We start from the raw sequence: 26,274 nt of genomic DNA, 5'->3' as shown, positions 1-26,274 counted from the left end.
CAAAGCCTTTGGGATGGGGTAATGAGTATATATGGAGCCAGGGGTTGATCCCATGATGGTATGCTTCAAGGATGGAGAAATCCTGAATCTCTTAGGCCACGGGAATTTCCTTTCTTCCCCAATGCTTACTGTGTCTATGCAAAAAAAAAAAAAAAAAAAAAAAAAAGAGCCTGACTTTTAAAATCTAAGACTTTATTTAATTTTAATGTTATTTATTTAAATTGATAAATTAATTTTACTAAAGTTTATGCATAGATGTTTCAACAGTGATAACTAGAAAAAATAGTGGCCTGAATAGGTAACACATCAAGAAAATTTCTTGCTTTACTTTCTGCTAACCTAAGTTTGATTCTCAATATGATTCTCAATACACACATGATATATATATGTTTGATATATATGTGTTTGATATATATACATGATATATATATATATGTGTTTGATTCCCCTTAGCCCTCTATGAGTGATTTATGATAGGTGATTCAGAACTAAGCACTATGTAAAACCTAGTCTAGCAAAATGAAAATAATTAATAATAACAATAATGACCAGGAAAAAGAGACCAGGAAAAACCTCCATTAACTTGGAATGACCAAGATGAAGTTAAATAAATGTTGTGTTTATATTTTAGTAAATTTTTGATAAAAAAATATAAATTTTAATTTGTATTCTCAATTTGAAGTAATATAAATACTGAAAAAGATATATACTAAAGGATGACAACTTGATATGACATTTAATGAAAAATTATTCTAACCAGAAATTTTATGTTCTATTGACCTAGATGTCATGTTCACATCACCTTTACAAAGTGGAAGCAAGGAAGACAAGCAAATTTTCACTGGACAATTCTTAGGTTATCAAGTATAGTCCTGTTTATTACATTTCTCTCTTTTTTTTTCTTTTTTGTAGTTTTTGGGTCACACCCAGGAGTGCTCAGGGGTTATTCCTGGCTCCAAGCTCAGAAATTGCTCCTGGCAGGCACGGGGGACCATATGGGATGCCAGGATTTGAACCGATGACCTTCTGCATAAAAGGCAAACGCCTAACCTCCATGCTATCTCTCCGGCCCCTATTACATTTCTCTTAAGAGCTATTTTATACTTGCAAAATTTATATTTATAAATATAAATTTATATTTATGCAAAATTCTAGCATAAAGTAGAATGGCTAAGAAAGATTAAATTAATTTCCAATTTTAGTGAAGAAACTAGTAAAGATCAATAATTTGTAAGCATTTCCTCAAAAAAACTTTAAATCTAAGTAATGGCATTTAAATACATAAACACATATTCAAAGATGATCTCTTCACACAGGTTGTAACAGAAATGAAAAAGAAAAAAGGTATAGACAATGACTGTGTTCTTAGCATATTCATATTTGACATATACCTTAGGTATAAAGGAAGTTCCAGAAATGCACAATCAGAGCATTCCTGATAAAAAATAAAAACCGTTAAAAATGTTTTTCTCACATGGCACAGCCTGGGAAATAAAATAGAATTGTCTACCTAGAAGAGGCTGCATTTTTCTTTTTGTTATTAATTTGTGCATAAACACTATGGGATCCCCTGCTGCTAATTGAGTTTCTGTTATTTGCAGCTTGATAAGTTATTGGTAACAGTGGAAATGGATGAGCATCTATACTTCTAATGAAAGAATTTCATTAGTTCCATGGTTTCATTTTATTAGCTTTCAGATATAGATAATTGCAAGGAATTAATTGTGCAATGTATCATGGTTCACACATACTTTTAATTTAAAGTTTTTCATGTAGTATTGGTTACTTTAAGAAAGGTAAACTGTATTCTATATTTTTATTTTTTGATGGTACTAGAAAGGACAAATCTTGAATTTGCCTCATGCAAGGTAAAAATGCCCTAACCCCAATCCTATCTCTAATGACCTATAAGTTATCTTTATAAAAAAATCAATATTTATACATGTTATATGTTATGTGTAATATTTACATATGCCACATTTGACAAGAAACTAAGGATATTGCTATATATACATATATGTCATATATAGAACATATACATATATTAAATACATTTGAAACAAATTTGTGAGATTAGATCTTTTTTAGAACAATCAAAATTTTCATGAGGACATTCTTACCAATTTGCTTGTAGTATATTTGATTATTTCCTGGGTCTAAACCAGCATTTAGTCTGACCCTAATTTAACAAACCACATTGAAAGAAAAGGAGTTATTTTACAGAACTTATGAAGCTAGATATAAAGATGACTATGATAGATCTTTTAACTCAGCATGTGATTGGTATGAAATGTAGCAAAGAAATTTAAAGAAGCTGCTCAGACAGAGCATCAGACAACTGAATCTAATTAAGCCATTAAAAATATATGTTCAAGTTGGAGCAGAAAAATACGTCTATATTTTTCCTTTGAAATGAAATGTGCTTTTGAGGTTGGTATTTGGGTTGTGTTGAGAAGTAAGAAAGGAACAATGGTGGGGAGGAAAATTGTCACTGGTCGTAGGATTGGTGCTCCAACATTATATATTTATAATCCAATTATCAATACATTTTCAATCATTTTTAATATAACAGATGTAGTTACTAGCTTCTACTGCTTAAAATTTTACATAACTCTAAAGTGTTTTTAATTAAAAATGAGTCAAAATCATTTATGATGTAGGAAAAATGCAGATACCACATAATAGCATTACATATGCAATATACAGAAGGGATCCAAGGATACAAAGACACATAGACAAATAACTGGACAAAGAGCACAGCTGGAGGGAACTGGAGGGAAGTAGAGGGAGTGGATAAAGGAGAGGTTTTGGTGAGATTCTGTGTAGCAATATACATTTTGATAGGGCTCAGTAAAAATAAAAATGTCTACTTAAAAATTAAAGTTATACCATGGCAGTATACTTCAAGGGCAGAGAAACCCTATATCTCTTAGGCCAAGGGAATTCCCTTTCTAATATACCCAATATTTACTGTGCCTATGGAAAAAAAAAAGTAGCACAATTAATTTTTTTGTAATTGTTGTTGCTTGTTTTTGTTTTTGGTTTGTTTTTGTGCTTTGTTTTGTTTTTATTTCGGGACCGTGGTTATTGTCTGGTTGTCTTTATTGCTGTGGTGCCTTTAGGGTTTTTGTTTTGTTTTGTTTGATTGATTTCTTTTTTATATTGTTGTTTTTCTTCCTTTTTCTCTTTCTTTTCTTAAATTGATATTTATAGCCTCTAAAAAGACTCCTGCTTTTTGCTTGTTTGATTTTTGCTCCCCGCTTTTTTTCTTTTCTTTTTTTCTTTCCTTTAAGGAGAAACACATAACTCGAACCATCTTTTTCTGCCTCACAAATTGAGAGGGAAATAATGGAAGGTACCAAGACCGAACAGTCGTATGAACATTGAGTAGAAATAAAAAATAATCAGACTTAAGCACCAAATCCAAAGCCAATGACAATAGAATCGATAGCCAATCTACAACAAGCTATACACAGAGGGAACCACTTATACTACTAGTCCTGGGGCAAAGGATGAGGATATATGGTGCATGCTGGTAAGAGGGATGGAGGGAGGACAACATTGGTGATGGGAATGCCCCTGATTCAATGTCACTATGTACCTAAAATATTACTGTGAAAGATATGTAATCCACTGTGGTCAAAATAAAAATTCTAAAAATAAATTAAAGTTATAATGATATGTACAGAAATTAATAGATTATTTTCATCAAGTTTTTTAATGAATACTTTAGCTTTTCTTAGGCAGCCTGATACTGAGCAGTATGTTCCTGCAGGGGCATGAAGCTGATGGTGGAGGCTGTCATGGTGTAAGGAAATGTTCATGGATGAAGGGTGGTGTACTAAAACTCAATCATGGAGAACTTTGTAATCACGGTATTTAAATAAAAGAAAAGAAAATACTAGACATCGAGACTATAGCCAACAAAGGGACAATAAGAGAAACTCATTGACCAAAGATACTTTTAAATCACTCATATCTGGATCAAAGAGAAAATCTTGTCTTGACTGCTGCTAACCAAGCTTTCATTCCCTGGCATCTGATATGATCCATCTAGAACAGCCAGGAGAAACTCCTGACTGCAGTTTTAGGAGTAAGCCTTGAGCAACAAAAACCAAAATAATCAAATTAATTCAAATCAATAAAATAACCCATTCAGCATAACCCGATATAGAAACCCAAATCAATGAACATTAAGATTTATTATAAAGTCTCAGATGCATTGAGGTGTTAAGAAAGGACAGAAATAAATATTCAAGCCAGAGTTCACAATAATGAAATAATGAGACTCAAAATTTAACAACCAGGGACCAGAGCGATAGCACAGAGGTAGGGCGATTGCCTTGCAATTGGCTGACCCAGGACAAACCTGGGTTTGATTCCCAGCATCCCAGATGGTCCCTCAAGCCAGGAGTGAGTCTAAGCGCATAGCTAGGAGTAACCCCTGATAGTCACCTGGTGTGGCCCAAAAACCAAAAAATTATAAAAAATTTAAGAACCAAAACAAAATGGGCCTGCTATTGTTGTTAGGCTAGGGGTAGGGGATGGTGGCATGATATGCACTCTGGGAACATTGGTGGAGGGAGATCAACAGTGGTGGTCGGATTGGTCATGAAACATTTTATGTCAAAAACCCAACTGTCAACTTTGTAAATCACAATGGTTTCAATAAAAAAGAAAATAGTGAATATAAGTTAATTTTAGGTATTATATACTCTTGACTAAAAAGATCAGAAGATATAAATCTTAGTTTTTTAAGATAAGAAGATATAAATCTTAGTTTTTGCTTGCTAGTTTATTATAAGTATCAATTTTTATGAGTAACAAATCTATTAAAAGTACTTCAAAGTACATATAAACCTGAGGAGCAACATCATTCCCAGTTGTCCACATGTCACTAAATTAAATACTTTTTGCATTCAGAATTAAGATAAAAACCAAAAGGCATATCTTTTGATTAAAAGTAGGATTAATAGCTGAGAAATTTGAGAAAGCTAAATTCAAAGGCTAATCCTGAGCTGTTAGGGGCCTTGAGAATAGCTTTGTTAATATGAAGGCAACTTGCCCAGTGTAATACAGATGTAATCCATTAGCACAAATAATATGACTATAACTTAGTCAATCTCACTTCCTTTTATTGACCTCTTATAGATAATTAAATGTCTCTGGACTATTAAGCATACCAATATTAACTCTTTGAAGTAAGCCACTAGTTCTTCAGAAAAGATGGCATAATTAGCACAGCTCTTGGATAGACTTTCACACTGGAACTCTTCTGTCAAAAAATTAGAGCTCTGTTAAAAGATGATTGATGTTAAAGAGGCTTATTTCTTATCAAAATGCCAGCTCCTTTTAGCAGCTTACTAAATGTTCCTTCCACAGGAGGGTCAGTGTTTGATATGTGACTAAAATAGTTGCCAAAAGAGCTCATATATTTCAATGCCATTTTTATTGCACCTTTTGTTTGGAACATATTAGATAAAAGTAGCTTGCTTTTTTTTATCCACCTGGAAGAGAATATAATACATAAAATTAATATATATTCACAATCTTTGTTTAAATAAATTTCAGATTAAATTAATAAAATGCACCGACTTTCATCATGCAGTGTCTGTTGAAGTACTTAACGTAAAGTTATGATCTATCAAAAAACATATTTTAAATAAAATAACTACTTTGACATGCCCAATAAATATTTCTCTTATTTGTCTTACTTAGATACTTTTCAATGCTTGAACTCTGAAGGTTCTAATAACCAGTTGGATTAGAAAGAGGTCTTGGCATACATTTTTATGAATAATTATATATATATATATGCAAGGATGCAGCCTGTAGTATTGACACAATGTCTAGTGTATTGTGGTTTTACTCACTATGTAGAATGGAAGATAAACAAAACCATAAAGTTGAACAAGACTCTCTTCTTTCTAAAATTTTCCTTAATATTGGTTATAATTACATTGATTCAATATACTTTATGTTCCTAGCATTTATGTCTCTGATTAGAGTGATCTTAGATGCTGTATAATTCTGTGATACTTACAAGTGCATAAAAGTGTTCCTCTGATAGAAAATGGAAAATCATAGTGTTTATATAAAGTTAATTTATCCATCAGAATTGTATTTAAATGCACTTATTATTAAATAAGTTCCAGTATACTCTAGTAGACAATTTGCTTCACCCTTCAGTAACTGCAATGACTTTCCTATACTCAGCACTGACCCTCAGTTTTGTTGGGGTGGGTATACATGGAACAGAAACTGTACATTAAAGTTCAGTACAATGACTTAGAATAAATTGTTCCTATTCACTTTATGAAAGTTTTCTGACCCTGAAATCTGACAAATTAAAGTCCACTGAAGAATATGGCAATTTTTTAAGAAGCATCAAATTATATATCCTAGGAATAAAATGTCTCCTACATTAATGTGCTTAACCTCTGGTCATAGTCTGTCCTCAGATAGTGACTATTATGTCATTTATATCAAACAAAGAAACATTTTTAAGGTGGCAAGGGAGGTTATTGGCATTTGTCACATGGTCATGCAGAGACATCCCAGGTAATTTCTTGAGCCTCTGATGTATTATGCTATCTGTCTTAATTTTCTCCTGCCAGTTCTGCATCAGATAAAAAAGGGGAAAATATATTCTCTTAAGATCTATATAGTAATATAAAAGTAAGGTAAAAAAATCCCTATCTTTAGAAAAGATATTTTAAAGTAATAATAGGTTGCCTTTAAAATTTGTATTATGAGTCTGGCATATTGCAAGTCCTTTTAAAAATTTTTTAATATAACAAATGCTTTCTTATTCAGTTACACTTTTTTGAAAATTTTAAAATAATTCTGAGTTTTCATATTATTGAGATTAAACTATTTTATGAGGGGTTTTGAAATAGTAGTCTGTAGTGCAAAGCCAGTATTTCCAATTGTGACCCCTAAACAAAAGTATATATTATGTAAAAATTGTATGTATCGTGGAGTTTTGAGGTATATTTTCCTTATATCACTGCATCCATAAAAGTAAAATACTTATTATTTCTCAAGTAATTCTTTAAAAATTATGTCTTCTTGTTACACAAATTCTGGGGAAACTTACTAGGTGTTAGTGCTGTGGTATATGCTATACAAAATATTTATCATTTACTCTTTATAATAAAAATGTATAAAATAATTAGAAAAAGTCAAGAAATCAATAACAAATAAATCTGTAGATATATATTTATGTACTCATACATAAATGAGTGTTTCTGAAAAGACAGCATAACATATTTATATATTTAAATGAGCAACATTTGAAATATTGTTTTAGTTAATGTTTGTAGCTTTACTGTCCTGTGAGCAAGACTAAAATTGAGGTTAAAATAATATTTTAAAAAAGTTCATTAATCGTTTCTAGGCCTTTTGGCTAAGATCAAGTGTAAAAAATGTTCATTATACATTATATTCATGATCTCTCTATAAAATATATATATTTATTGTCAGATATATTTAAAACTACATGTACACAGATTTAATTGATTGTAAGGTGCCAGACTGGCCAGATTAAGCCTTTTATTAAAAATGTTGTTGAAATCAATTACATTTTTATTTCTTATTTAAAATTAAACAATGCCATTAAACTTTACATTTTGAAATAACACCAGCATGCCTCATAATTTTTTCTTTTGTCCAATGTAAAGGTTAAAGTAAATAGTAGAATAATGTAGTAATACAAAGTCATTCTCCATAAAAGTCTTAAAAAGTCTTAATGCACTAGTTAAAGAAAACTTATTTAGTGTTAAAAACTGAGCCTAACATTGAATTTTAATCCTGCAACTCCAAACCAAATCTCTCTCTGTTTTAAGGATACTGTATACATTTATTTTTTAAATCTGGTTCATTTTTAGTTTTGTTTCCTGTTATTTTTCTTTTAATAACAATAGCTAGGGTGGAATTAGGATGACATATTTTTCTGATGCTGCTTCTATATGTTATTTAACACAGACTAATGAATAGGTATACTCTGCCTAAAGCATTTTTGGGAAACCCACCCTGGCTTAGTTGTCTCTAACTTTCTTGTGCATTTAATTTTAGGGCACACTCCCCCTGCCTGGGTGGCTGGTAATACAAGTGACAACATTTCAAAAGTTATAGACTACCTATTTTGTGGCTGCACTAGGAAAGGTCCATCTGGTTATTGTATATCTAAGTAGAAACTGAAGCTATCATCTGCCTACCTCCTATGGCATGGCAGAACTTTTCTGTGCTTAAACACCAAATTGCCTCCTCTGAAATTCTTTTTTCTCTTGATAACAACTTCTGTACCTACTCATATATTCTACAGAATTTGAAATCAACTTGTCCAAATCCTTAATTTTTTTTATTCAGTATCTTCAAACTACACATACTTTTAATATGTTTGTTTGTACTTCCTAATTCTAAACTCCTTAAAGCTCCTCTTTTAGTGTTAAATTTTTCAGTAATATTGAAAGATAGGTCAGTGAGCTAAGCACATGCTTTGCATAGAAGAAAGCTAGGTTCAGACCCCAACATGACATGGTACCCTCAGCACAGACCTGTGAGTCACCCAGGAGCACTGATTGTTGTGGTTCACAAACCAAAAGAATTAAAAGTTGAACATTCTCTGTAATAAGGAATCCTTGTTCAATTTTATTGGTATTTTTAAAATTATTATCTAAGTACAAATTAATATAAAATTCTAATGGAAATCACTGTTTAGTGTCATTTATTTGGTTTTTATATTTTGAACTATATCTTAAAAGAGCCAACATGTAAAATACATATATATACATATATATATATATAAACTGTGAGCAACATAGTTTTAACTACTGTGTAAAATAAAGTATTTTTCACTGGAATAAACAATAAATAACAAACTTCTGTGCATTCCTGAGGATTCCTCATTCACTTTCATACATTCATGAGAATTCCTCAAATATACTTCATTCACTCTGTCAAGAACCTGAATGCTATAAAAGGATTAAGCACAGAAAAAAGATGATTCAATTATGTTGACTACATTGCCAATTCATTTAGTCTTTCTTAAAATGTTCCAGTAGTTCTGGAAAATTCTATGTAGTGTCTTAGAATTTATTTATTTAAAATTTTTTTGAAGACAAAAAGTTAGTTTCACTTGAGTGGTAGAGAGTAGAGAAGGGAATACAAGAAGTATTTACATTGACTGACATTCTAATAGAAAATTATTGCAGAAAGTTAATTTAAAAGAAATGAACAACTGTATGATTATTTTGGAAGTTTTATCTTTTTTTTTTAGCTTTTACTATCTCTTGATATCAACATGATTTTTATTAGGACTCCTCTATACTTTTCCTTTATCTCATTTTTCCTCTCTGGAGTTTAATTTAGATTCTAGAATAGTCCTACTTGATATTTAAATTGAGCATCTAATCAACTAGAGGAACAAGTTATGGCTAATAAACTTTAATAGTCTGTAACTGAAAGACAACATGAAATATTAGTTATTTATACTCTTAGTTTCACAAAATAAGCAAATAAAAATAAGGCAATTAACATTTCATATACAAAAATGATTTGACATATGAATGTATAATATTTTTTCTTAGGCTAGTATATTTCTGTTGCCCATGTCAAACTTTTTGTTTGTTTTAAAATTATTATTTCTTGAGTCACACCCTGTGAACTGGTGGTGCTTAGAGCTTACTCCTGCCTCTGTGTTCAGAGATCATTCCTGGCAGGCTTAGGAAAAATATATGTGGCAATGGAATTGTACCTTAATTGGCAAAGTGTAAGCAAGCCCCAACCTCTTGTCCTTCCTTTCGGTTGTAATGTACCATACATGATAAGTAATACATTAGTGCCTAAACATATAAATAAATTAAGAGAATTTTTTTAGAATAAATAATGTTACTAAGATAGTTTTTTTCTTTATTATTCATTTACCTTTGAAAGACTGGAATATCAGGAAGATAACAAAGTAATGATTTAAAACAGGTTGGGTTTGAAATTTGGCTCAGTAATATAATAAATGCCTTACATGTTGTGAAGATGGATTTGATTCTGTGCACTAGGATTTGGGATTTCTTGCATTTTTTAGGTAATGCTCAGGGATTTGTGCTTTTATTTTTAGTTATCAAGAAATTATTGAAAGAAATTAATATATTCTTAGTGTTAATGATAAAAAGGGAGGGAAAATAAATATTAAATCAAAATAATAAGTCTTAATTTGAAAAATATTAAAACCTACACATTAGACAATCTATGCACATTTGCATGACATTAATATGCTAAAAGATTATAATTCTGTGAGTAAATAAAAAGTATCCTACTTTAAACATAGAAAGTAAAGGTAGTAAGATAATATTTTAAAATATCTCTTCACAATATTTAAAAAGGCTAAATAATGTAAGTAATTCATGGATGGAGAACACAAAAGTGGAGAAAAGCAATTCAAAAGATAGAACTTTCACAAAATAAAAAATTTATGATGAATTAATGATAGATGACTAGATGTAGATGCAATTTAGTTTGATAAGGTAATATTTAAAGGTATATATTTTTAAAGTAGAAAAAATTAATTTGATTAAAAATTGGTATGTAGGGCTAGAGAAATAACTCAAAGGGCTGTAGAACACACCAGGATAGATTTGCTGTGTCTGGCACAGCACAGTTTCCCCATTATATTTCAAGGTGGCCCTCATAAATATAAAAAATATTTTAGATGTAATAAAAGTAGGTGATCTCTGAAGATTCTTATAATCAAATATTTGCATGACTAGTGAGAAAGACTCAGCAAGAAAAGGAGTACAAAATAAGTAGATGTCTTTAAAGAAGAGATGAATCTAGTTACTCTATTTAAATATGACACACTAGAGGTAGCCTTTAATACACTTACTTCTATGTTTTACTCTTAATATATTTATTTTAATCAGTAGATCAGATAATTCCATAAATTATTCAGTCAGTAATTCATTGTGTAATATTTACTACAAAAAGCTAACTGAACACATGTTGAATGATCACTTACATTTTGAACACATGAGTATATTGAACCAATCATGTAACAACACTTCCAATAGAAATATACTCTTGGTAGATTCACATTGACTAAATAAACTAAAGAAAATTATTGTTTTATCTAAATCAAGGCACAATGCTTTACACATTGTTAATAAAGTTTTATGCATACAATGCTCTAACACTAACACTGTACCCAGCACCGTACTGCCAACATCCTTCATAAATATCCCATGCTCCACTCCCATTTATCTTCCACCACACTCCTTTTCTTAAAATTAATATCTTTATTTAAACACTTTGTTTACAAACATGTTTTTGGTTTGGTTTCAGTCAAGAACCAGTGCAACATTCCCATCACCAAAGTCCCAAATCTCCCTCCTTCCCACTGACCATTGCTAGTACTCTAGACAGGCTTTCTACTTCCCTTATTCATTCACATTGTTATGATAGTTCTCAATGTAGTTATTTTTCTAATAGCACTCATCACTCTTTATGATGAGCTTCATGTAGTGAGCTGGAACTTCTAGCCCTCCTCTCTTTTCTCTGAAAATTATTGTAAGAATGTCTTTTATTTTTCTTAAAACTCATAGATGAGTGAGACTATTCTGAGTCTATATCTCTCCCTCTGACTTATTTCACTCAGCATAATAGATTCCATGTACATCCATGTATAGGAAAATTTCATGCTTTTATCTCTCCTGACTGATGCATAATATTCCATTGTGTATATGTACCAGGATTTCTTTAGCCATTCATCTGTTGAAGGGCATCTTGGTTGTTTCCAGAGTCTGGCTATTGTAAATAGTGCTGCAATGAATATAGGTGTGAGGAAGGGCTTTTTGTCTTGTATTGTTGTGTTCCTACGGTATATCCCCAGGAATGGTATAGCTGGATTGTATGGAGTTCAATTTCCAGTTTTTGGAGGAATCTCCATATTGCTTTCCATATTGGTTGGACTAGACGTCATTCCTACCAATAGTGGATAAGAGTTCATTTCTCACCACATCCCGGCCAGCACTGTTTGTTCTCATTCTTTGTGATGTGCGACAGTCTATGTCAAGGGTCTTAAACTCAAGGCCCACGGCCGTTTGAGGCCCTCAGTACAACATTTTGTGGCCCATGGCCGGCCTTCAAATATCGCAGTATTTGCGATTATTCACTTACCGAATAATCGCAATAAAAATCACATTAGTAAGAAAAAAATCGCATTAAACATTTGCATACCCCCAAGCAGTTCCATTCGGGGTATGCAAATGTTTAATGCAATTTTTTTTGTGATTCTTTTTCTTACTAATGCGATTTTTTATCATGAATATTTGGTAAGTGAAATCCCTTATGTGGCCCTGCCTCACCTCGACTTTGCCTCCTGCGGCCCCCAGGTAAATTGAGTTTGATACCCCTGGTCTATGTGATATGAGACGGCCCTCATACTTGTGATTTTCATATTCCTGATTATTAGTGATGTGCAGCATTTTTTCATGTGCCCTTTATCCATTTGTATTTATTTTTTGTCAGTGTTTGTCCATTTCTTCTCCCCATTTTTTGATGGGATTAGATTTTTTTTTCTTGTAAAGTTCTGTCAGTGCCTTATATATTTTGGATATCTGTCCCTTATCTATGGGAATTGGGTAACTAGTTTTTCTCTCTTACTTACTGGGTGGCTCTTGTATCCTGGGCACTTTTTCCTTTGAGGTACAGAAGCTTCTCAGCTTAATATATTCCCACTTGTTTATCTCTGTTTCCACTTGTTTGGAAGTGCAGTTTCCTCCTTGAAGATGCCTTTAGTCTCAATGTCATGGAGTGTTTTACTTATGTGTTGTCCTATATACCTTATGGTATCAGGTATGATTTCTAGGTCTTTAATCCATTTGGGTTTTACCTTCGTACATGATGTTAGCTGGGGGTCTGAGTTCGCTTTTTTGCAATGGCTAACCAGTATGCAAATACCACTTGTTGAAAAGTCTTTCCCTGCCCCATTTAGGATTTCTTGCTCCTTTATCAAATATGAGACGATTGTATCTCTGAGGAATATTTTATGAATACTCAAGTCTATGCCACTGATCTGAGGGTCTGTCTTTATTCCAATACTAAGCTGTTTTGATAAGTATTGCTTTGTAATATGTTTAAAGTTGAGGAAAGTTAAGTAATGCCTCCCATATTCTTTTTCCCAAGGATTGCTTTAGCTATTAGAGGATGTTTATTGTTCCAAATGAATTTCAAAAGTGTTTTATTCACTTATTTGAAGGATGTCATGGGTTTCTTTAGAGGGATAACATTAAATCTGTATAATGCTTTCAGTCATTTTGCCATTCCTTTGATAAATTCACTTCTCTACACAATTACCTTTAGGCATTTGCTAATCCTTTATTATGTTTCTCTACATCTCAAGTATGAGAGAGATCATTCTGTATTTGTACCTCTTTTTGACTGATGTCAGTGACTAATATCACTAAACATATCATTTAGTATCATGGGATTATTAATAACTTAAAGTCTTATTAAAAACAATTAGGAGATTTCTCAAAGATTGGTCTCCTATTTACCCAGTCCCAATAATTCCACTCCAAGATGACTATCCAAACAATAATAAAAATTCATTTGAATATATATAGGTATATATTAATACTATTTCCAATAGCAATGATATGGAAACAACCTACGTGCAAACTGACAGGTAAAAGGATAAAGAACAAGTAGTATATATACACGGTAGAATATAACACAATATAATAAAATATTAATTACTTATTTTGATACATTATGGATTGGGTTTGGAGTATATATTGTTAGAAAAGTAAGTCAGATGAAAAGCAAAATATGAAATATTTTTAAAACCAACAAAGAAATAAAATTAAATCAAAGTAATTTAATCAATTTATTTATTACATGAGATGGGGTTTAGTGAAAACAAGGAAACAATCTTTTGTTTTAATCAAATATTGAAAGCTATCAGAGAGGGAGAGTATTGTGGGTCTTTGAATGTGGTGAATATATTCTCACTAGTGGACTGTGGAAAATGCATACTGGTCCTTCAAAGTGACTTTGTAATGTGATAATCTATATTTTGAAGAGGTATAAAACTATACTTGTAAAACATATACAAATATTCAAATTAATGCCACTGCAACTTTTCTAGGTTAAAATAAAATTGTTAGTTTGTGTCAAATATAACCTATATTTTGATATATTTAGGTCATTGGTTGTTGATCCAGCTAGATCGGTATCATATAAAGCATGAGAAAAATAAGTAACCTTACAATTTCTCCTATAATTCCATTAAGTTTACAGATGTTGCTTTATAATGACATTTAATATACATATACTTACAGATTTTGTATAGAACTTGGAAAGATTCCAATTGCCATGACAATATATAACCTTTTATCTATGTATTCTATCCCTATCTTGTCAAAATATCTTCTAATTAAATGTTTTTGTCTTCCCTGTATAATTTCATGACACTGACCCCATTCTATGTCTCCTTTTTTTTCTAATTCAATATTTTTCTTCAATATGTTTTCTTTAATTCAATACATTTTCTCTAATTCAATACGTTATACATTTTTTGCTACAGTTCTGACTTCAGATTGCCCATTCACATTTGTCCTTCAGATGACAAATTTAAATTTCCTGATACAAAGTTTCTCAATATAACAAGATAAATTAGTCCTCTTTGCTAAATTGGGATTCTCCAATGAATCATATTGCTATTTGAGGAGCATACATGTGACCTATTTTTTTGTTAATTTGTTTTTAATTTCACCATAACTAATTAAGTTATATTGCCCCAAATTTTGTTTGTGATTATTTCTATCTGTTGTTTTAGGCTAGCTGTCCTTTTAACATTAAAAAATCATGATTTGCAACTTAATTTTCTAGCAATAAAATATCTTAGAAATCTTAAAAATCATTTCATTATGATTAGTGTCAACTAACTCTTGTGTATTCTTATGTATTACTTTTTCCACAAATATATACAAACCCTTAAAAATTTATGCTGCAATACAACATATTTAATAATTAGACATTTGTTTTTGAATTTTTTAAAAATAATTTACTTTTTTCCCCACTACCAATACCCCTCCATTCACTGTTCCCCACACCAGCCTATATTTGAGATATGCTTTCTACTTCTCTCACTCATTGACATTATTGTGATGTACTAGTGAAGGGGGGTGTTCTTTATATGACTGGTACCCAAATACAATCATGTGTGTAATCAAAGTGCTTAAATAAAGATATTATAATAATAAAAACAAAATAATTTACTTTACTTTTGTTATTTGATTTTTATAAATCGATCAATCTGATATTTATGTTTGTTGTATTTCATGACAAGTTTTGTCCTTTTCCTATATTTATTATATAATTCATGCCTCAAGTATAAATAATTAAATATTAAACCCACTTAGTTTTGATTACATTATGTAATTAATTACATTAATTATCTTATCATATGTTATATGATAAATTATATCATCATATAAATCATATTATATTATATTACAATTATATTATATAAAATGACTTATTTTTAGGTTAACATTTAAAATTTGACCATAATCAGAAAGATATGTTTATAATTTTGAAATTTACCTTATTTGTTAATTTTGTTCCTTCTTTTAAATTTTTTCTTTTTTTTCTTTTTTTAGTATCTTTATTTAAGCGCCTTTATTACAAATATGATTGTAGTTGGGTTTCAGTCATGTAAAGAACACCCCCCTTCACCAGTGCAACATTCCCACCACCAATGTCCCAAACCTCCCTCCTCCCATCCACCGCCTCCTGTACTCTAGACAGGCTTTCCACTTTCCTAATTCATTCACATTGTTATGATGGTTCTCAGTGTAGTTCGTTCTCTAACTGCACTCACCACTTTGTGGTGAGCTTCATGTAGTGAGCTGGACCTTCCAGCCCTCCTATCATTGTTTCTGAAAATTATTGCAAGAATGTCTTTTATTTTTCTTAAAACCCATAGATGAGTGAGACTACTCTGCGTCTATCTCTCTCCCTCTTACTTATTTCACTCAGCATATAGATTCCATGTACATCCATGTATAGGAAAATTTCATGCTTTCATCTCACCTGACGGCTGCATAATTTTCCATTGTGTATATGTACCCCAGTTTCTTTAGCCATTCATCTGTTAAAGGGCATCTTGGTTGTTTCCAGAGTCTGGCTGTTATAAATAGAGCTGCAATTAATATAGGTGTGAGGAAAGGATTTTTGTATTGTATTTTTCTTTTCCTGGTATACCCTCAGGAGTGGTATAAATGGATCATATGGGAGCTCAATTTCTAGATTTTGGATGAATGGACTAGATGGCATTCCCACCAGCAGTGTATAAGAGTTCCTTTCTCTCCACATCCCTGTCAGCACTTTTTGTTTTCATTCTTTGTGATGTGCACCAATCTCTGTGGCATGTGATGGTACCTCATAGTTCTTTTGATTTTCACCTCCCTGATGACTAGTGACGTGGAGCATTTTTTCACGTACCTTTTGTCCATTTGTATTTCTTCTTTATCAAAGTGTCTGTTATTTCTTCTCTTCCATTTTTTTTGATGGGATTAAATTTTTTTTCTTGTAAAGTTCTGTCAGTGCCTTGTATATTTTGGAGATTAGTCCCTTGTCTGATTGGTATTTGGTAATAATTTCTCCCACTCAATGGGTGGCTCTTGTATCCTGGGCACTGTTTACTTTGAGGTGCAGAATTTTCTCATTTTAATATAGTCCCATCTGTTTATCTCTGCTTCCACTTGTGTGGAGAGTGCAATTTCCTTATTACAAGTTTTTCTTTCTACAAAATTTTCTAAAATTTTTCTTGATTTAAGTAGTAGTTCATATGCTCTCTTTAAAAACGAATAGCTTTATGCATTCTTATTTTTTCTGACAGGTATCTTTTTTTTTTTTTAATTTTTACCAACACTAACATTGAAGAGTGATATTTTGAGCTTTTCATTTTTATTTCTTTGTTTTGTTTTGTTTTGGGGCACACCTGGTAGCTCTCAGAGAGTTATGCACTCAGAAATCACCCCTGCCAAACTGCTACTAGAATGCTAGACATTCACACTAAGCCTGTTGTCATACATATATATAAATTCTACTAACTATACTAAACTATCTCAATATTAATTAAAATTATTCCAGAATTAATCTGGAATGCTTTCTGGAGTGATTAATTCAGTTTGTTTGAACACTCCAAGCTGTGCTGAGGGCATACTATTGTCTTTGCACTAAGGGATTATTTCTAGTGGTTCTTAGAACTTACGTGGTGCTGGGAATGGAGGCAGAATCTGCAGAGTGCAAGCAAACTTCCTAACTTTTGTATTATCCTTTCTATTACCGCACATCCTAACCAATATTTAATTTTATACAGCTTCTTTAACTTTATTAGTTATCTTTCAGTGTATCAAGTGGCATTTAAGTTTAAATTGCATTTGTTTAACACTAGCTTTTACTCTCTCTTGTTAATCACATGCATGCTTCAATCACATGTGATTTGTTAAATATTTCATCACATTTTATGGCATAGAAAGATGAGAGAATCTTCTAGACAAGTAATTAAGTTCAAGTGGCCCATATAAAAACTCTTTTGTCTCAAAAGATCCTATAGTTGGTTCTGTGAGATAGAACACCCTGGAGAATTTTATGGTCGTTATGAAAATTTCTAATAAAAAATGAGATGTACTGGAATTGGGAACTGGAGCATTTTCCACACAGTGTGAATCCCCTAAAAACCTCATTAGGGATTTCATCTTTGCTGTGCCAGAAATGCATGTATCAGTTGTAAAGTGGGGCCTGGGGAACTATTTCAGTTCCCTCGTCCTCTTCTTGCATCACTGTGCTTGGTATTTGACATCTTTTAAATTATGTAGTAAGCATGACATTTAGTGAAATCACTGATTTTACTTGATTAGATAATATGATTCTGCATTTAGTTCTTCAGTCTGTAATCATATCAGTTTCATTTGATAACTTATGTGTATTTTCAAGCATTATAATTTTCAGTCTCATTTGATTTAAACCATTAATCTCACATTTGAATTTAAATCTCCAAATCCAGATTAACTTGATTTTAGGCTCCAGGACATGCAACAGGGAAGAGTAGTATATAAGCTTTCTCTTATAAAATTTCTTACACCGCTTCCATCCTTTCTGACACTACTTGTTCTTCTATAATATGAGTGTTTCAGGAATTAGTGAAAAAATACTGTCTGTCATTTAAAAATATTAAATAAAATATATGTTATATATGAATAATATTTATGTATAAAAGTTTAGATACTTATATGCACATATACTGAATTCTTATCAGCATAATCAAAAGCCTACTTTTATTCAACATCATACGATTTATGCCTTTGTCTCTTTCACCCATCTTCTTCTCACATCTCTGATAAGTATCATTTAATCTTAAAAGTTGAACTTTTTTCTATTTCTTTAATTTTGATGATAATTTTTTCTTTTTTTTCTTTTCTAGATGCATAAAATCATATGGTATTGATTGTTCTTCCTGTGTATTTCACTTGACCTAATACCCTCAGGTCCATATATTTGTTGTAAATCACATTATTTGTTTTTTAGAACCCAAGATGTAGTTCATTGTCTTTATATGAGACATTTTTATTTGTTTATCCATCAATAAGGGTGTAAGGTGTTTCCTGTATTGAATACTAAAAATATCAGAATGTAGATGACAATATATGTAATATATGTATATATATGTTTCAATTAAATTTTTCCACATTCTTTGAAAATATATCCAGGAAGTGAATAGCAATATTTATATTTTGTTTTATTAACTCTTGAGGACACTTTAAACAACTTTCTATAATAGTAGTAGGGACTATGTGGGCTTTAGATGGAATTGTATATGTATTGTCTCTTTTGTTCAAATTCTCCCTGCTACTTTGCAAAATCCTCCCATTTGCCATACCTCCAACCCCACATGAACAAATATGAATCAGGGTCTCACATGAAATAATCCAATTAAAGATGAAGGTGAAACATGTATAGTCTGGCAATATTCTACATTATATGCAGTTACCTGCCAGAACTATGGTTTTTATGAGTACAGAGATGACCCCCAGGTGGGGCAGGAAGGGTATAGTAAGGACAGATAGCTCAGACTATACTGAGCCAGTCCTGCCCAAGTTTACATGTAAGACAATCTCTGTTTTGGGATCAAACCAAGTTGTAAATAATTAATACAATGAAACCACTTATGATCTTGTTTTGGGAAAAATCTAGTTGTAAGACACACACACACACACACACACATACACAAAGAGATGATCTTTGTTTTGAGTAAAACATGGTGTAATCAAACACTACTAATTGCATTGTCTTTTCATGATCTCTGTTTTGGGGTAAAACCAAGTTGTAAATAAATAGATACAATGGAACAACTTATGATCTTGTTTTGGGAAAAATCTAGTTGTAAGACACACACACACACAAAGATGATCTTTGTTTTGAGTAAAACATGGTGTAATCTAACACTACTAATTGCATTGTCTTTTCACGATCTCCAATTTCTCAGTGACACCTCATTTTGGATTAAAGTACTGGTTATAAAGTCTGAAACCATAAATTATATAGAAGAGAACATGGAAAATTCTTTAATCTGTCCCTTAACAACATCCATGTGAATTCCATATAAATCACAAAGGAAATAAAAACAAAACTAAATAATTGGTACAACATTAATCAAAAATGTTTCTGCATAAAATAAAAACCACTATCAAAATTAAATGTAGAATGTTAAATAGGACAATTTATTTACAATCATGCAAATTCAAAGGATGTATTTATAAGATATATAACTTTTGTTTTCAACTCACTCCCTTAAAAAAATAAGCAAGCTCAAAATTTCAGCAGATCTATATACACTTTTCCAAAAAAAAAAGCACAAAGTTGGCCAATAGGTACATAGAAATATGCTTAATGACATTTGTTATCAGAGAAATAAAATTCAATATTTTTCTTTTATTTATTTTTTGTTCACACCTGGTGGTGCTCAGGAGTTACTCCTGGCTCTGTGCTTAGAAATCACTTCTGGCTCAGGACCACATGAGATGTCAGGGATAGACCCTGCATACATCCTGGATCAGCCACGTGCAAGACAAAAACCCTATCACTATGTTACCACTCCGGCCCATAATATTCATTATTTTATTTGCATTTTAATAAATCGCATCTAAACCTATAATATAATTACTATACTTAACACAGACAACTGGCATTGGCAGTATGTTTTTTAAAAGACTTATAATTTATGATAAGTCATTTATGTCAAACATTCTTGAGTAAAATTTGGAAAAGGAGAAACTGTTTAGTTTTCCAAGATATTAAGAAGAAAGATGTTTCAGATTATCTATAGAAACTTAAAGTTTATATATGAGTACTAGAAAGGTATTTTATCTGAACTGTTTCCTCTCATATTAAAAGCCTCTTTTAATGCAAGATAACTTCTGTTGCTATTTTATAAGCAAATGCTTTTTCTCCTTCCATCTCTACACTACTCACTTTTTGAATATACATACACTTACTTAAAAAAAATAAGAAAGATTGGGAAGAGATGCTGGATATATAGTCCATGGGAACTTTCCTTCTTGACAAGTAGGCACAAGAGAGGGAAAACACTTTTGGTGTCCTGTAATAACTTTTATTTCTTCTACCTGTCCTAGAGTAGATTTCTTTGAGTAAAATACTCACCAGAGACTTCTACACCATCTTTCACTAGCCCTCTTTGATAAGTAAATCTTTAACCTGATGAGATTAGCAAAAATAGACAAATGTATGTCAATATTTACCCTTTGTCCTTGTTCTTTCTATTGTTTATTTTAAAGAAAAAAAATAATGGAATGTAATAGAAAATCAGAGATCTCAATACTCAAGGCTGTAGAAAACAACTTGTTTTCTCACATGTTTCTTACTCTTTTTTTTAAATAATAATATGTCTAAGCACCATGGTTACATACATAATTGTAGTTGGGTTTCAGTTATAAAAAGAGCACCCCTCTTCACCAGTGTAACCTTCCCACTACCAATGCCCCCCATATTCCTCCTTCTCCACCCCCTGCCTGTATTTGAGACAGGCATTCTATATATCTCTCACTCACTATCATTGTAATGATAGTTGTTAGTGAAGTTATTTTCTAGCTGTACTCACGACTCTTTGTGGTTTCTTGTTTTACTAATCCTCATGGTGTTCATACTTCAGACTTGCATCCCCAGAGCTGGTTCCTGGCCAGTTTTAGCTACACAGTAAGCATAACTTTCAGGGTAGGAATACAAGAAACAGATAATGAAATCGCCATCCTTTATTCTGGGATGGATACTAGGCATGGTTCTAGCATGATACCAGAATAAAAAGATTTATTTTCTGTATGATTAAACTCTGACTCAGGATTTTACTGAACTGTCTAAGTTAAAGATAAAGATCAATCACAAAAATAAGATTAATCACATGTAAAGCAAACTGAAAATTTGGGATTCAGAGAACATCAAAGGGAAGGAAATTGGCAAAGCTTAACAATACAGAAGTTGAATCAATATAAAATTATTTTTATTTATGCACCAATAAGATCAATCCATTTTATAATTATTTTATTGATGTGAATCATTTGTATTTCTTGCCAAAAATGTATTTTTATAGTCTTTCAACATTCTTATTCCTTTTTTCTTTATTTCTTTTTTAATCATGTATTAAAACATTATTCTGCCATTTGATAGCTTTACTTTTCATCTCCCACTGTCAAATATATTAATACAGCTTCAATTTCTTCTATTCCACTAAAACTATTTTTTCTAAAGGTATTCTCTAGTGTTTATTATGCTGAGAAATTCTATTGCTGTTTAAAATTCCATCTTTCAATAATTTTTCTCTTTGTACCTTGTACGACATTGTTATTGTCTAAATAATCATCCTTACACTTTCTGATCCCTAGAACGAACTTTAACTTTAATATGAAAATCTTATACATGGGATCCCAAAAGAAATTGTAAGCTAATATATGGAACTTTTTATAAGCCTTTCTTTGTATAATTTATTTTATTATCTTGATTGTAAATTCCATCAAAATGCTAATAATACACAAAGATTCACTCATTTCAACTTTCATCTCTATCTACAAGTCTACTTCAGTTGTTTACCTTTTTGTAAGTCAGATATGTATGTATCAATTCTATCCTAAATCTAATGGCCATAAAATAGATATATATTTTAATAGATTTTACTAATAAATATTTACTTGTATATAATAGTTTCTTTAATCAGAGATAAGGTATCAAGTAGGACATATAACTTGCATGCATAGACCTGGTTTTGATCTCTGGTATCAAATATGACATCCAAACAGTCTTAGTCATGAAAGCAAAGCCAGAAGTAATTTCCCTGAGCATTGCTGGGAAATTTTCTCCCAAAAGACAAAAGAAGAAAAATATTTTTAGAATTGTTTGTTCAAGTTATAATTTATGGAAACTGATGGAATATATAAATATTAACTGGTCAACCATCTCAATATATTTGTAGAATAAGATAATGCATAAAATAATTTATAATTTAAATATATTTATAAATAAGCATTATAGTAATTTATGAAAATTAGTGAATTTTCATAAAGTAAAAGATGAAATGTAAATATAAAGTAAAATAGAAGGTTTCAAATTTGCATTTTCATTTCAATGTATTTTATTATTCATTTTCTTTTGTACCAGTCTACGTGTTCTTCATTAAATGGAAATCAAATGTTTTCTACGGGATATAATAATTTTATTTTTTAAAACTTTTTTTATTATTTAACCAACCTTATTACATACATGATTGTATTTGGGTTTCAGTCATGTAAAGAACACCACCCATCACCAGTGCAACATTTCCATCACCAATGTCCTAAATCTCCCTCCTCCCCACCCACACCCTGCCTGTACTCTAGACAGGCTTTCTATTTCCCTCGTACATACTCATTATTAGAATAGTTCAAAACATAGTTATTTCTCTAAATAAACTCATCCCTGTTTGCGGTGAGCTTCATGAGGTGAGCTGTAACTTTCAGCATTTTTCTCTTTTGTGCCTGAAATTATTATTGCAAAAATGTCTTTCTTTTTTTAAAACCCATAGATGAGTGAGACCATTTTGTGTTTTTCTCTCTCTCTGACTTATTTCACTCAGCATAATAGATTCTGTGTACATCCATGTATAGGAAAATTTCATGACTTCATCCCTCCTGACAGCTGCATAATATTCCATTGTGTATATGTACCACAGTGTCTTTAGCCATTCGTCTGTTGAAGGGCATCTTGGTTGTTTCCAGAGTCTTGCTATGGTAAATAGTGCTGCAATGAATATAGGTGTAAGGAAGGGATTTTTGTATTGTATTTTTGTGTTCCTAGGGTATATTCCTCGGAGTGGTATAGCTGGATCGTATGGGAGCTCGATTTCCAGTTTTTGGAGGAATCTCCATATTGCTTTCCATAAAGGTTGAACTAGACGGCATTCCCACCAGCAGTGGATCAGAGTTCCTTTCTCTCCACATCCCCACCAACACTGCTTGTTCTCATTCTTTGTGATGTGTGCCAATCTCTGGGGTTGAGGTGGTACCTCATAGTTGTTTTGATTTGCATTTCCCTGATGATTAGTGATGTGGAGCATTTTTTCATGTGTCTTTTGGCCATATGTATTTCTTTGTCAAAGTGTCTGTCCATTTCTTCTCCCCAGTTTTTGATGGGATTAGATGTTTTTTTTTTCTTGTAAAGTTCTGTCAGTTCCTTGTATATTATGGAGATTAGCCCCTTATCTGATGGATATTGGGTGAATAGTTTCTCCCACTCAGTCGGGGGCTCTTGTATCCTGGGCGCTATTTCTTTTGAGGCGCACAAGCTTCTCAGTTTAATATATTCCCATCTGTTAATCTCTGCTTTCACTTGCTTGGAGAGTGTAGTTTCCTCCTTGAAGATGCCTGTAGTCTCAATGTCCTGGAGTGTTTTACCTATGTGTTGTTCTATATATCTTATGGTTTCGGGTCTTATATCTAGGTCTTTCATCTATTTGGATTTAACCTTCATACATGATGTTAGCTGGGGGTCTAAGTTCAATTTTTTGCAAGTGGCTACCCAGTTGTGCCAACACCACTTGTTGAAGAGGCTTTTTTTTTTGCTCCATTTAGGATTTCTTGCTCCTTTATCAAAAATTAGGTGATTGTATGTCTGGTGAACATCTGAGTATTCAAGCCTATTCCACTGATCTGAGGGCCTGTCTTGATTCCAATACCATGCTGTTTTAATAACTATTGCTTTGTAGTACAGTTTAAAGATGGGGAAAGTAATGCTTCCCATATTCTTTTTCCTAATGATTGCTTTAGCTATTCGAGGGTGTTTATTGTTCCAAATAATTTTCAAAAGTGCCTGATCCACTTCTTTGAAGAATGTCATGGGTATCTTTAGAGGGATCGCATTAAATCTGTATAATGCTTTGGGGAGTATTGCCATTTTAATGATGTTAATCCTGCCAATTCATGAGCAGGGTATATGCTTCCATTTCCACGTGTCCTCTTTTATTTCTTGGAGCAGAGTTTTATAGTTTTTTTGTATAGGTCCTTCACATTTTTAGCCAAGTTGATTCCAAGATATTTGAGTTTGTGTGGCACTATTGTGAATGGCGTTGTTTTCTTTTTTTTATTTTTTATTTTTAATTATGAGAACGAAGATGCAAAGAAAGAGGACAAGGTAAAGTTACAGTAGAAGGACAATCACCCATAACATAATTCTCAGACGTCCCCTTGCTGATATCTTAACTTTGAAATTTCAACTAAAGATCATTAAGATAAATAAGACAGAATGCATGTACAATTACTTTGTCCCTCAAGTCTCCAGATTGTAACACATTATATTTCTTAACAGCACACAAGGCAATCTAAATCTAAGGGATATAATAATTTTTTAGTACCTACATTTTTGCTTTCTTACCTTGTTTTAACTTCTCAATTAAATATGGTTTCTATAATCTCTTTATCATCCTCTTCATCATTTTGTAACATTTGGTTCACAACTTCCTTTTGGACATATGTCTTTACCAAATATTAGTAAGGCAATTGGGGAATAATAGTTGTGAACACTGATAGAGATTTGAGAAATACGTATTAATAATGAAGTCTTGCACTCCCGAATTTTATTTACTTAGAAAATCTCCTCTTTATATAAATTTGCTTTCAAATAAATTATTATATAATAGTTATTTAATGTTGCTATAACACTATGTTTACTTCCTTCTGGAATAATATGTCTATTTCTAATACAATAGGTGGCTGTATAACAAAGTTTTGAACTATGATATTGTGATATTTTTGATAGGATATTCTTTAACTCAGGATGTTCTTGTACAATCTTCTGAGTATTAGAACATATTAAAATTAATCATTAATGATAGTTTTTTCCAATTTAATGTAGCATTTTTTCTATATCTATCTGATTCATTGATAATAGTCTCTGGTGGAAAAATATTTTCTGCAAGACAATATAAAGAGATAATGATGAAGATAACTATTAATATAATTTTGCTGTAAAATTCTGTTTGAGACATCTCTTATTCACTTATGACTGGACATGTAGAATAGATATGCCTTAGATTGTGAGTTAATTGCTATGAGTGCTAGTTATACAGAATATAGTTAGTGGGAAGGGTCCTAGAGAGGTTTATGCTCAAATTATTGGCATTTATGAATGTCATGTTAAAATGGTGTTTTGCAGATGTACTTTAAATAAGAATATTAAAAATATAGAGGTATTACATTTTTAGAAATAGTCCTATACAGTGTACTTATATTTACTTATATGTTCTCTCTTTGTTTGGAATTAACTAAAGCAGCATGAGGATAAAAATATTTCAATATTTCAATTTGGAGAATTTGTCATGCAGAAATTAAACAAACACCTTCACACTAGTATTAAATCTCAATGACAATCAGAGAAAAAAGGAAACAGAAAGTATAACTGAAAGCAGTGCTGAAAAAGAGAAAATATAAAACTGCTATTTAAAAAGAGCAACAAAATTCTGAAATATTTCTTAATAATCTAGCAGTAGTTACACATAGTAGGATTCAGATAAATTTGTAAAAACATAATAGTAGAAAATAATTTAAAATCAGCAAAAAAAATAGTATACAAAATAGGGTCAACTGAAGTTTATTTTGAGAGAAAATATAGAGAGCAATTAATTATTATTAGTAAACAAAATACTATATGAATATAAACTAATTAAAACCTCATATT

This window comes from Suncus etruscus, chromosome 16, assembly GCF_024139225.1.
Source record: "Suncus etruscus isolate mSunEtr1 chromosome 16, mSunEtr1.pri.cur, whole genome shotgun sequence".
In the NCBI taxonomy this organism is placed as follows: Eukaryota; Metazoa; Chordata; class Mammalia; order Eulipotyphla; family Soricidae; genus Suncus; species Suncus etruscus.
Note: the sequence above shows the minus strand (reverse complement) of the source record.